Here is a 14212-nt window from a genome sequence, read left to right on the forward strand (position 1 = left end):
TGGTCGCGAACTAGTTTAAGGACTCGAAGATAAATCCTCCTTTATCATTAATAAGTCTTAAGGACTTCATCATATAAGAGTTCATTTGAAGATGTAAAATGATGAATAATGCCAAAAAAAAAGACTTTATTGATTTGTCAATTCATTTACAAAATTCAATCATCAACATACTGACGATTGACATTTAGGATACAATTCGCAACACTTTTCACTTTTTCCTCACGATACTACTTTACTATCGGTCACTTAGGAGTATTTAGCCTTGCAAGGTGGTCCTTGCTAATTCACACGGGATTCCACATGCCCCATGCTGCTCAAGTCAGAGCGTAAGCTAGTGATGCTTTGGGCAACTGGACTTTCGCCATCTAGGGTGCAACATTCCATCTTGGGAAAAATATACCAATACGAAATAGTAGAGAATAAAGATAAACACTCAAATCTTTGGGAGAGAAAAGAAAAAGTATAATAGAAAGGATGACAAATTTTGCACATATCAATGTTAATATCAAAATTTAAATTTAAATTGTTAAAACAGTTTCTCAAATTATGGATCTTTGTTATGCGGCTGAAAAGTTACTGTCAACAAACTTATTTTAACAAAGTCATCTCCTTAAAGGTTTTCAAGCAATAAAAGGCGAGGCCTTGCACAAACACGCAGAGGTTTCATCATCAAGAGGCTATTTTTCTCCTCTGAGAGGTCGATATTGGACTTCCCCGGTGGCAAACCCCAATCAAATGCCTGGAGAAGCCTAGCCAATAGCATAACAGTCATCGCACTCCCCAGCGGCGCCCCCATGCACGATCGACGTCCAATACTGAACGAGATGAACCGGAGTTCCGGCTCAGCAAGGTCCACCTCGACCGGCCCATCCGTCATATGCCGGTCTGGATCGAATCGGAGCGGGTCATCCCAAACCTTGGGGTTCCGACCTAGCCCGACCCGGCCTCAGCAGAATTCGGCTTCCTTTGGGGATGAAGTAGCCGGCGACGGTGGCGTCTTCGATTGGTTCATGGGGGAGGTTGAAGGGTGAAACCGGGTGGAGGCGGAGGACTTCACGAGCACACGCCTTGATATAAGGAAGTTGGGCGATGTCAGACTCTTGGACCAGTCGATCCTTCCCGACCACCCGGTCCAACTCGTCCATGGCTTTTTGGAGGAGCCTGGGTTGGTTCAGAAGCTCGGCCAGACCCCATTCCGCAACGTTGGATGGGTTGTCTACAGATGCAAACAACAACTCCTGCAGAGGTTAAACTCAGTGATGTTACATCCAAACTAAAATCGAGATTTTAACAAAATCAAGTGGTGAAATGGAGTTCCAGTGATTGAATTGGTGTCATGTGTACATAACATGCATGCTTGCTCGGTTCTTCCTTGTCCGGAGTTGATCTTTCATTCACTCAAGTTAGTTCCATACATTTACTCATTCAGGTGCTCCCTCTCTCTCTCTTTCTCTATCTATCTATCTATCTATCTATCTATCTCTCTCTCCCTCTCCTTTGCCATGTGTACATGCCGGTGCGTGCACACGTCTTAACCTGAATGAGATGTTACAAACCGGGTCCAAATTAACAAGCCCTGCAGACCAGAACTGATGAGTGAACATGAATTTAACATGATTTATTTTTAGTGCCAAAGTCTACAGATCAAGCAGAAGTAATTAACTACGTTCTAGTCAAGACTAAAGGTGGCTACATGACGGAATTCGTTAGCAAACAGTGTTATTTGCAAAAAAAAAAAAAAAACAGTGTTATTTGCATGCTAAAAAGCTGCACCATGAGCTGACTGAAACCTTGGAGTACAGGGTATGATTGTTTAGGACCTTACCGAGATTTGAGCCTTGATCTCCTCGGCTGTGAGTAAAGGACGCCCTTCATTATCCTTCAGTGTGATCAGAATATCAAGGAGGTCTTTCACTTCCCTCTTCTTCCCTCCGACCTCTGTCTCCTTTCCACCCCTCCACCTCTCCATCCTCTCCTCGATTATAGGATCATGAAACTTATATATCAGACTCATGGCCTCCTTCATCATCTTCTCATGCCCGCCCACGTCCAGCCACCTCAAGGATGGCATGAAATCCGGTGCATACAAGGCAAAGATCAACGATAACACCGTGAATACGGTCTCCATGTACTCAACCTCCTCCTTGCCAGGCCCTCCATATTCGCCACCCTCCCCAAAATGCCTCACTCCAAAAACCATCCTTCTTACAACGTTGCCACAGTAGTATCGTGCCACGGGCCTGAGGGCTATCGTAGCCAGACCCGCCTTGCACAAGTTGTATACGTACTTGACAACGTGATCGGCCTCCTCATTACGTGCACTTGATTGCCAGCGGAGCCTCGACAGACTGACAAGCTCGGATGCCACAACTCTCCTCATCTTCTTCCATTGCTCGCCCCACGGAGCGACGCCGACGGAGACGAACCCCCGGCCCAAGTGCCCGGAGGACATGGTGAGGGGCCGGGATGCAAAGGTCGCGTCGTGCTTCCTGAGGAACTCGAGGCCGAGATCGGGGGAGTTGACGACAACTACATGCACGCCACCAAGCCGGATGCAGATAATATCCTTGCCTTCTGCGACGCCCAGGATCCATCGGAAGGGGGGCTTGTGGCGGAGCATTGTGGGGAGGCTGCCCACGATCGGCCAAGGGGCCGGGCCGGGAGGTAGGCGCCGCCCCTTGGGAGGCGCGGCACGATCCCAAGCTCGGCGACGTAAAAAGAAGAATGAGAGGGAGGCGACGAAGAGTAGGGCGAGGATGGGGAGAATAGAGACGGCAGGCGGAGCCGGCATAGCCATGACTGATGAGTCGAGGAGGGTGGTGAATGCCATAGTTGCACCTGCAGTAGATAGTTTGAATATATATATATTAAAAAGGCTTCTCTCCTATTGAGAAACAAATCTTTGTCCTCATTACTTGTCACTTTAGCTCGTTGAGTGATTTGATTATGTCAATATTCTCAAATATCTTAATCATTATCTGCTGATTGAATATAATACTTACAACTATTTTTAATATAAAATAATAATAATATTATTATTAAACTTTCGACATATAGGGTGGTCAAAACTTTCCTCTTGTAAGGTCCTTAGATCTATGAATTCCACCCTAGATCTAAGTATAAAAAGAGATATATAAGAAATCTGGTCAATTTCTTAGAGGAATTCAGCCCCCCTCCTCCCCCCGGGGACTGCCGCCACCTTGAAAAGAAGAATCTAATAAATAAATTGTCTAAAATAAATAAAGAAATCTAAAACTTAATTAGAATGGTAAGCTAATAAATCTAAAATACATAAAAATTTAATAATTAAAGAAGCATTGAATAGAAAAATAATTACCTTCTCCCTCTTGCAAAATTAAAAAAAGATCCTCCCTTGTAAGGAAAAAAAAGGTGAATAATTTGTTAACATCAATATTTGCAAAAATCTTAAATCATTAACTATTTATTATATTATTAACTTCTATTTTTAGTAAAATAACAATAATAAAATTTATAACCCTTGTATAGTATAGATAAACCTTGTACAACCATTGAAAATCATTTATCATTGCTAACTATTATTCTATGAATATATATTCATGATATACAATTATTGTGATCCTTAAAATGGCCAAAAAATATTGTTGTATAAGTATAGAAAATTTAGAACAATTACTAGTGATTCTTGTATAAGTACATATAGATTCATTATTATATAATTGCTAAAATACATGTATGATTATAAGAGGCCCAGTATAGCCACAAATTACAATAAACAAACTTTAAAAATAATAAAGAATATTAATAGATCTTGTGCAAGAATGGATAGATCATGTACAATCACTAAAATTCATGCACTAACACTAATAATTATTGTATAGGCATGAATATGTACATAAGTTTATAAGGGACCATATAGTTCACAAAATATCAAAATACAAGTTACAAAAACTAAAAAAAAAAAAACTATAGACCTCATATAATTATGTATAGACCTTGTACACTTTCTAAAGATCATGTATTGCCACTAATTGTTACTGTAGATATATTAAAATATACACCTCCATAGGAAATCCTATTATGGCTACAAGAATATCATAATAAAAGTTAAGAAAACTAATAACGAGGATTAAAAACATTGTACAAAGATGTATAGATCCTATGCAACTATTAAAGTAATATGACACTGATTATTACTATAAAAATATTATAAATATAAGTAGGATCATAATAAATCGTGAATTGCATAATGTCATAGTATAAATCTAAAAAACTTAGAGCAAATAATTGGCCTTGCATAATTAAGCTTGATAGACCTTGTGCAACCACTAGAAAGTAAGTGTTATTGTATAAATATTGAAAGTAGATGTATGGTTATATGTAAAATATTATAGCACAAGCTAAAAACATATAGTTGACATGTCATTTGGGATCACCTTAATTTTTCTATTCTTAGGAATAAATAAATAGAAAGCTCATATATGTTTTTAAATTTTTAAATATAAAAAATATTTGATATTACTAATTATTTTAAAAATATAATTATGGTGGTGGTGGCTATTATAAATTAGCTGCAAAGGTAACGAAAATAGTGGCCCTGTTACTAGTGGGGGGAGAGAACGCTCTAGTAGAGGCTACAATATAGTGGCGGCGAAGGCGGTGGAAACAATAGTGGTTTTGGTCATAAGACATGATAGAGGTATGGTAGAGAAGGTGTGGTGGCGAAGGCAATGGTAATAATAGTTACAATGTGGTAGAAGAGACGACAATAGTGGTAGCAGCTGCAGTGGTGGTGCAATGAAGATGATAACACTGGTCGCAACGACGATTTGGTGGAAGCATAAAAATTTCTAGACCCACAATTACTATGCTGGTAGTTTAATAACCATCAATCATGTGTATAATGCGCTCATTCTTGCTTACGATATTTATTTTATTATGCTGTGTATCTAGATGAATATTTGGGATTCACATAAGTAGCTCCCTATAGCATTACTCCTAAGAGATAAAGTAGAAAACCATTGTCAAGATTTTAAATTATTTTATTTTGAGAAAAATAATTATTAATAAAAATTGGTTGTCCTAACTTCTTATATGAGGATATTAAAAATTTTGGGCTTCCACTTGTTTCTTTGCTTTTTTTCTTTTTTTTCCATTTAAGTCTCTCTAGGAATACCTTTCTATATCCCATCCTTCCTCTCAAGCTTGTATCTCCAAAATCCAAGTTGGTGTGCCCTACTAGTCTCTCTATGGTCCCATAAATATATTAGTAGGCAATTAAACATAGTAGATCATTTTCCCTAGCCATACACTCCACATCAAAACAATTGATTGATATGATCTTAATAAATAATGGGTGATTTAACTTGATAGAGTTGGATGAGATGAAAATTGCTAGAAACACTTGCATGTCATATTGCTTTTCTCTCTTTTGATCTCTTTCATTTTGTGTTTTTTTTTAATCTGGGTTCCTCTTCGATTATGCCTTTTCTTATCCTTTTCAATAATATTCAAGGTGGTTTCTTGTCAAGAACTGTCATTTTCCAAAGCATTGCATGATCAATACACTTTGTACTTCAATTAAAAAGAACAAATTCTACAATTCTCTATACATATAAGCGTAACAAATAATCCAAGCCTAGAGAAATGCATATTGTTGATGGTTAACACCAATAAATCAAAAGTCATCGGAACTTACACGATTGAAAAAAATCACATAAAAACTAATAAATTCAAACTCAAAAGCGAAACAAATAGAAAATGTTATTTTATACCTCTTGTGCAGGATAGACGACACTAATGCCCCCAAAATAAAACAAGTTTCCAACTTTTTCTAGCTCTCTCCAAATGCAGCATGAGCACGTGGAAAGTGAGAATTTGATAGGTTACTTCAGTTGCCAGTATAAAAGTTTAGACAAGATAAAAGATGTAGAAAATAGTGGAGAAATAGTAGAATATATATGGTGAAGATGGTGGAGTAAGAAATTGAAAAGAAGGCAAAATAGTCTCAAAATATGATATGCTATGTTATATATTAGCACCTCAATTGAGGATCTATTTATACAATTTAGTCCATATAACTTCCGGCCAAGCTTTTCTAACGAACTTATCCAATGGCTAGTACAATGACACTCTTCCTAACTCATCATAGTTTTCAATAAATGAAGGATAAGATGATGCATTGATCACACTCCTCTTAGCTCGAGCTTATATAGTGGCTAGTACAATAACACTCCTCTTAACTCTATTGATTATTAGTAAATAAAGAAAATATTTGAAAAATGACACTCCTCTTAACTCTTGCAATTTTTAATAATTGAAAGGCATTTATAGCTTATCTAGAACAATAATACTCCTCTTAACTCATACAATAAATAAAAAAAAAATTACATGTGTACCTTTGTAAATATTTGAATTTATGTGAACATCCTTGCAAATTTACTATTTGTATATGTGTACCCTTATAAATTATTCTTTCTACGTGTATACCTTTTATAAAAAATCTAAAGTTATATGTATACTCTCATAAATTTTGCACTTGCATGTATACCTTCTTTTACCAATATATCGATATAAACTATTTCTATATATGTATGCATATCCTTATAAATTATTTATTTTGTATGTATATCCTTAATTTTATGAAGGTAGGCATGCAAATGAAAATAATTTATAATGGTATACATGCAAATTCACTAGATGGAGAGGGGAAGGGGAGTGGTAATTAATATGAGATGCTATGTTCGATATTGAGCACCTTAAATGAGGGTCCATTTACAAAATTTGTCATGTAACTCATAGCCAAGCTTTTCCAATGGGCTTATCCAATGGCTAGCACAATTACAATCCCCCTAATTCTTATAGTTATTAATAAACAAAGAAAAGGCTAACACAATGATCATACTCCTCTTAACTCGGGCCTATACAGTGGATAGCACAATAATACTCCTCTTAACTCAAGTGATTATTAGTAAATGAAGAAAAAATTTCTAGATCCACAATTACTATGCTGGCAATTTAATAACTATCAATCATGTATATAATGTGTTAATTCTTGCTTACCATACTTATCCTGCAATGCAATGTATCTAGATGAACATTTGGGGTTCACATAAGTAGCTCCCTATAGCATGACTCCTAAGAAATTAGGTAGAAAACCATTGTCAAGATTTTAAATTATTTTATTTTGAGAAAAATAATTATTAATAAAAATCAGTCGTCCTAATTTCATATATGAGGATATTTGAAATTTTGGGCTTCCACTACTTTCTTTTCTTTTTTTTCTTTTTTCCATTTAAATCTCTCCAGGAATACCTTTCTATATCCCATCCTTCCTCTCAAGCTTGTGTCTCCAAAATCCAAATTGGTGTACCTTACTAGGCTCTCTATGGTCCCATAAATATAATAGTAGGCAATTAAACATAGTATATTATTTTTCCTAGCCATGCACTCCACATCAACACAATTGATTGATATGATCTTAATAAATAATGGATGACTTAACTTGACAGAGTTAGATAAGATGAAAATTAATGTTAGAAACACTTGCATGTAATATTGCTTTTCTCTCTTTTGATCTCTTTCATTTTGTTTTTTTTAATGCGGGTTTCTCTTTGGTTATGCTTTTTCTTCTCCTTTTCAATAATATTCAAAGTGTTTTCTTGTCAAGAACCATCATTTTCCAGTGCCTTGCATGATCAATACACTTTGTACTTCAATTAAAAAGAACAAATTCTACAAATTTTTATACATATGAGCGTAACAAATAATTCAAGCCTAGAGAAATGCATATTGTTGATGGTAAATACTAATAAATCAAAAGTAATCAGAAACTTATGTGACTGAAAAAATCATATAAAAACTAATAAATTCAAACTCGAAAGTAAAACAAATGGGGAATGTTATTTTATACCTCTCGTGCAGGATAGATGACACTAATGCTCCCAAAATAAAACAAGTTTCTGGCTTTTTCTAGATCTCTCCAAATGCGGCATGAGCATGTCGAAAGTGAAGATTTGATGGATTGCTTCAGTTGCCAAGTATAAAAGTTTAGAAAAAGTAAAAGATGGGAAAAATAGTGGAGAAATAGTAGAATATATATGGAAAGATGTTAGAGTAAGAAATAGAAGAGATGGTAAAGTAGTCTCAAAATATGATATGCTATGTTCTATATTGAGCACCTCAACTGGGGATCTATCTATGGCATTTAGTCCATGTAACTTTTAGCAAAGCTTTTCCAACGAGCTTATCCAATGGCTAGCACAATGACACTCTTTCTAACTCATCATAGTTTTCAATAAATGAAGGATAAGCTGACGCATTGATCACACTTCTCTTAGCTCGGGCTTATATAGTGGCTAGTACAATAACACTCCTCTTAACTCTATTGATTATTAGTAAATAAAGAAAATATTTGAAAAATGACACTCCTCTTAACTCTTGCGGTTTTTAATAATTGAAAAGCATTTATAGCTTATCCAGAACAATAACACTATTCGTAACTCATATAATAAATAATAGGATTTTTTTTCATGTGTACCTTTGTAAATATTTAAATTTTTTTGAATGTCCTTGCAAATTTACTATTTGTATGCATACCCTTATAAACTATTCTTTCTACATGTATACCTTTTATAAAAATCTAAAATTATATGTCTATTCTCATAACTTTTGTACTTGCATGTATACCTTTATATAAGTTGTATCTTTTTCCAATATGCCAAAATATAAACTATTTCTATATATATATGCATGCATATTTTTATAAATTATTTCTTTTGTATGTATATCCTTAGTTTTATAAACATAGACATGCAAATGGAAATAATTTATAATGGCATACATACAAATAGTAAATTTGCTAGAGGGTGGGGTGGGTGTAATTAATATAAGATTCTATGTTTGATATTGAGCACCTGAACAGAGGGTCCATTTATAGAATTTGTCATGTAACTTGTAGCTAAGCTTTTCCAACGGGCTTATCCAATGGCTAGCACAATTGCAGCCCCCTGATTCTTATGGTTATTAATAAATAAAGGAAAGGCTAACACAATGATCACACTCCTCTTAACTCGGGCCTATACAGTGGCTAGCACGATAATACTTCTCTTAACTCGAGTGATTATTAGTAGATAAAGGGAAGATTTGAGAAATGACACTCATCTTAACTCTTAAAGTATTAATAATGAAAGGGTATGTATATAGTTTGGTCAAAATACTCTAGCTTATCCAATGGCTAGCTCAATGGCACTCCTCTTAGCACCTGCAATAATTAATAGTATTCTTTTACATGCATACTATTGTGAACATTTGAAAATATATGAATATCCTGAAAATTTACTATTTTCATATATATATATATATATATATATATATATATATATATATATCCTTATAATTTTTTCTTTTTATGTATATAACCTTGAAAATTATTATTATTTATATATCCTTATAAATTATTTATTTGTAGAACCTTAACGTAGTATAGGTAGATGTGCGAAAAATATAATTTACATAGTATACATACAAATAGTAAATTTGCTAGGCGTGCGTGCGTGTGTGTATAATGTTTAATGTAGAACGAGCAAATAAATAATTTATAAGGATATGCATGTAATTATTGATATTTATATGGTTATACATATAAAAATAATAATTTATAAGGTATGCACACAAATAGTTAATTTACGAGAGTATAGACAATTTTAAATACTTGTAAGCAAGGTTCGCCATATCGGTACCGGTAGGCATACCAGTCGCCTACCGGACCAGTATGGTTCTGGTTCGTACCAGAATCGGCTAGCTCTTTTCTGCCAGAGCTGGAGAAGAAGAAGAGAACAAAAGAGAACGCGGAAAAGAGGGAGAGGGAAGAGACCTGCGGCCGCCATTGGAGAGCCACAGAGAGGCGGCGGAGGTCACGGGGGCGGTGGAGCCCGCAGGGGGGCAGGGGAAACCCGCGGGGGCGCGGCGGAAGCCGAGGCCGCGGCTTTTTAATTTGAGAATTTTAAATGAAGTCGGCAAATCAGGTGCCGACTTCACTTAAAAATCTCCGAATTAAAAAATTTAGAAATTTTTAAGTGAAGTCGGTGACGGATTTACCGACTTCACTTAAAAATCTCCAAATTAAAAAGCCACGACCGTGAACCCGCCCCTCCGCAGCTCTCTAATAGCGGCCACAAGTCTCCTCCCTCTCTCTCTTCCCACGCTCTCTCTTCTTCTCTTCGTCTTTTTCGTCTTCGGCACAGAACCAGCCTGTACTGATTTCCATGGCTCCACCATACTGATAGTTGGCCGGACCGATCTGATACAGCCTGAACTGGTCGGTATGGGCCGGTTCGGCGAACCATGCATGCAAGGGTGTAAATGAAAAAGATTCTAATTAATAACTGAAGGAAAGTAAAAGAAATAGCTAGCTTAGGCAATTAATAAAGGTATCTTTACTACAACAAATATGGGTTTTGCCGACTGTCTTTTTCCGACTCTAGGAAAAAGCGTCGGTAAAGTTTAGCTCAGCGCCAACCTTTGTCGACGCTTTTTTCTAGCGTCGAAAAATCTCAAAAAACAACGACACTCTGAAGCGTCGTTAAAACTTTTCGAAACGACGACGCTTATAAGCGTCGTTAGAAAACATAAACCCCCAACCACTCGCTTGGCCCCCTCTCCTCATTTGCGATGCTATAAAGCGTCGGGGAAAATCAGGAGGAAACCCATGACGAAATTGTCCGTCGGGTTATCGCCGACGCTACATAAGCGCCGGTAAAGCCTGGTTTTTGCCGACGCTTTTCTCCTGCGTCGGCAAAAACTTTTGCCACTCTGGTATCTCCGACGCTTTGGCGACGCTTGGCTTTGCATCGGCGGTACTTTAGCCAACGCTTAAAAGTATCGCTAAAGGTCCAAAAAAGCACCGGGATAGTTTCTTTTTCCTGTAGTGCTCTAATGGCCATCATAATGATACCCCTCTTAACTAAAGTTGACGATAATATCAACTTAGAAGACGCGAGTGTCTAGCATAGTAAAATGCCTATACGCCCATAGATCTGACTAGAGTCCACTAGTTGGAGAAGCCATAATGCAACTTCTCTTGCATTAATTCTTTCAATATGGGATAAAAAATCTTAAAGAAAAATATACATAATTTTACTTATTTTGCAAAAATAAGTTGTGAGATTTCATCATTCCAATGATATAGAAAATTTGTGTGCAATAAAGAAATATTATTATTATAAAATTTTCATTAGTATTTCTTAGATTTTCGAAAATTTTACTGTTTATTGTTATTTATCTATTTATTTTATTATACTTACGATGTCACAGGTCAAAGAATTGACCCATGGTTGATCCATGGTTGAGCTACTAACCCATAACTCGAACACTAGGCACATAGATTCTGTTGGTGGAAAAATGGACCACCCCACAAATGCAATAATAGCACCCAAATCCGTCAGCAAGCTCGAGCTCATCCTAAGTGATTGGGCTCTTCCGCTCTCGAGCTCATCCAAGTGATTGGGCTCTTCCGCTCTCGAGCTCATCCTAAGTGATCGGGCTCTTCCGCTCTCGAGCTCATCCAAGTGATCGGGCTCTTCCGCTCTCGAGCTCATCCAAGTGATCGGGCTCTTCCGCTCTCGAGCTCATCGGCCGAGACCAGAAGGCCGAGACCAGAGAGCCGAGACCAGAGAGCCGAGACCAGAAGGCCGAGACCAGAGAGCCGAGACCAGAGAGCCGAGACCAGAAGGCCGAGACCAGATAGCCGAGACCAGATAGCCGAGACCAGAAGGCCGAGACCAGAGAGCCGAGACCAGAAGGCCGAGACCAGAAAGCCGAGACCAGAAGGCCGAGACCAGAAGGCCGAGACCAGAAAGCCGAGACCAGAAGGCCGAGACCAGAGAGCGTCGACCAGAAAGGCAACCCTGCCGAGCCCATGCCTTAGCCAAATATCCAATCTCCGCCTAACCCTCCAAAGGATCTGACAACTAGATACATGACTCCACTACAATCCGCCACCATCCCTAAGTCGTCAAGGCACGAGATCTCCGCAGGTATTCGGCACGACCTATCATTAATGCCTGAGACCCCCTCAGGCCTCCGATGCACTCAGTCATTAAATGAACACGGCTCAAGATGATCTCCGGATCACTGAACCATCAAAGCGTATGGCTCTCCCTGACCGCCGGTCCACTCGGCAATCAATGCGCCTGCCATCTACGAACCCCAGGCCCACCACGGCCGGCGGTTCAACCACCCCAACGGGTCCGATCAACCGTGACAACTCCCTGACTTCGGTATGATTCGGCCTTATTCTCCACTACGCCATTAATGGGCCAAATCGTGCCCAATTATCACAAAAGAAGACAAATTCCCCTGTCACCTCCCAGGTAACATAATGCCCTTCTATAAAAGGGAACCTGGGAGGAAAGAGGAGGAGGACCGAAAAAAAAGGAAGAAAACAGCACAGACACAATTGAACACAATATTCTCTTGATTTTCTCCGCATATCTCTTCCTTGCTCTCTCCACATATTGGCCCCCTCTAACTTAAGCATCGGAGGGCCGGCGCCGGAGAGCCCGGCCACCGGCTTTTTTGCAGGACAGGACAGGACGCACTCTTCTCCGCTCTCTCATCCCCACGGAGGACGCAGTCGGCCGGCGCACCGCCGTCCGCCCTTCTGGCAGCGGAGCTCCTCCTTCCCCTGGCTTCGCGGCAGCCCCCGGGTCCAATTTCCAGCAACAGTTGGCGCTAGAGGAAGGGTCCGAGTTCGCTACCATGAAGCTGAGAAGCAAAGGGGCTTCCAACGCCTCTCGACGTCCTCCACCAAGCCCAGAATGTTCCGTTCGGAACTCACCACCCCCGGTTGAGCCAGCACCTCAAGTTCAACCGAAACAATTTGATGCCCTGGTGCAGCAAGTGCAGGCGTTGGCTACCGCCGTCCAAAGCTTGCAACCCAGGGGCATCCCACCAACAAGTGATTGGGCTCTTCCGCTCTCGAGCTCATCGTAAGTGATTGGGCTCTTCCGCTCTCGAGCTCATCGTAAGTGATCGGGCTCTTCCGCTCTCGAGCTCATCGTAAGTGACTGGACTACTACCTTCGTCCGAGCCAAAAGGCAGCTCGAACTCGGAAGTCGGGGGGTAGTGTTGGTGGAAAAATGGACCACCCCACAAATGCAATTATAGCACCCAAATCCGTCAGCAAGCTCGAGCTCATCCTAAGTGATTGGGCTCTTCCGCTCTCGAGCTCATCCAAGTGATTGGGCTCTTCCGCTCTCGAGCTCATCCTAAGTGATCGGGCTCTTCCGCTCTTGAGCTCATCCAAGTGATCGGGCTCTTCCGCTCTCGAATTCATCCAAGTGATCGGGCTCTTCCGCTCTCGAGCTCATCCAAGTGATTGGGCTCTTCCGCTCTCGAGCTCATCGTAAGTGATTGGGCTCTTCCGCTCTCGAGCTCATCGTAAGTGATCGGGCTCTTCCGCTCTCGAGCTCATCCAAGTGATCGGGCTCTTCCGCTCTCGAGCTCATCCAAGTGATCGGGCTCTTCCGCTCTCGAGCTCATCAGCCGAGACCAGAAGGCCGAGACCAGAGAGCCGAGACCAGAGAGCCGAGACCAGAAGGCCGAGACCAGAGAGCCGAGACCAGAGAGCCGAGACCAGAAGGCCGAGACCAGATAGCCGAGACCAGATAGCCGAGACCAGAAGGCCGAGACCAGAGAGCCGAGACCAGAAGGCCGAGACCAGAAAGCCGAGACCAGAAGGCCGAGACCAGAAGGCCGAGACCAGAAAGCCGAGACCAGAAGGCCGAGACCAGAGAGCGTCGACCAGAAAGGCAACCCTGCCGAGCCCATGCCTTAGCCAAATATCCAATCTCCGCCTAACCCTCCAAAGGATCTGACAACTAGATACATGACTCCACTACAATCCGCCACCATCCCTAAGTCGTCAAGGCACGAGATCTCCGCAGGTATTCGGCACGACCTATCATTAATGCCTGAGACCCCCTCAGGCCTCCGATGCACTCAGTCATTAAATGAACACGGCTCAAGATGATCTCCAGATCACTGAACCATCAAAGCGTATGGCTCTCCCTGACCGCCGGTCCACTCGGCAATCAATGCGCCTGCCATCTACGAACCCCAGGCCCACCACGGCCGGCGGTTCAACCACCCCAACGGGTCCGATCAACCGTGACAACTCCCTGACTTCGGTATGATTCGGCCTTATTCTCCACTACGCCATTAATGGGCCAAA

General features: G+C 40.2%; 1 pseudogene; it reads right to left on the minus strand.

Moving 5' to 3' along the window:
- Nucleotides 1-610: 610 nt before the first annotated feature.
- Nucleotides 611-2830, minus strand: LOC120108693 (annotated as a pseudogene).
- Between the last annotated feature and the right edge of the window lie 11382 nt (nt 2831-14212).

The sequence above is a fragment of the Phoenix dactylifera genome, unplaced genomic scaffold (assembly GCF_009389715.1).
Source record: "Phoenix dactylifera cultivar Barhee BC4 unplaced genomic scaffold, palm_55x_up_171113_PBpolish2nd_filt_p 001492F, whole genome shotgun sequence".
In the NCBI taxonomy this organism is placed as follows: Eukaryota; Viridiplantae; Streptophyta; class Magnoliopsida; order Arecales; family Arecaceae; genus Phoenix; species Phoenix dactylifera.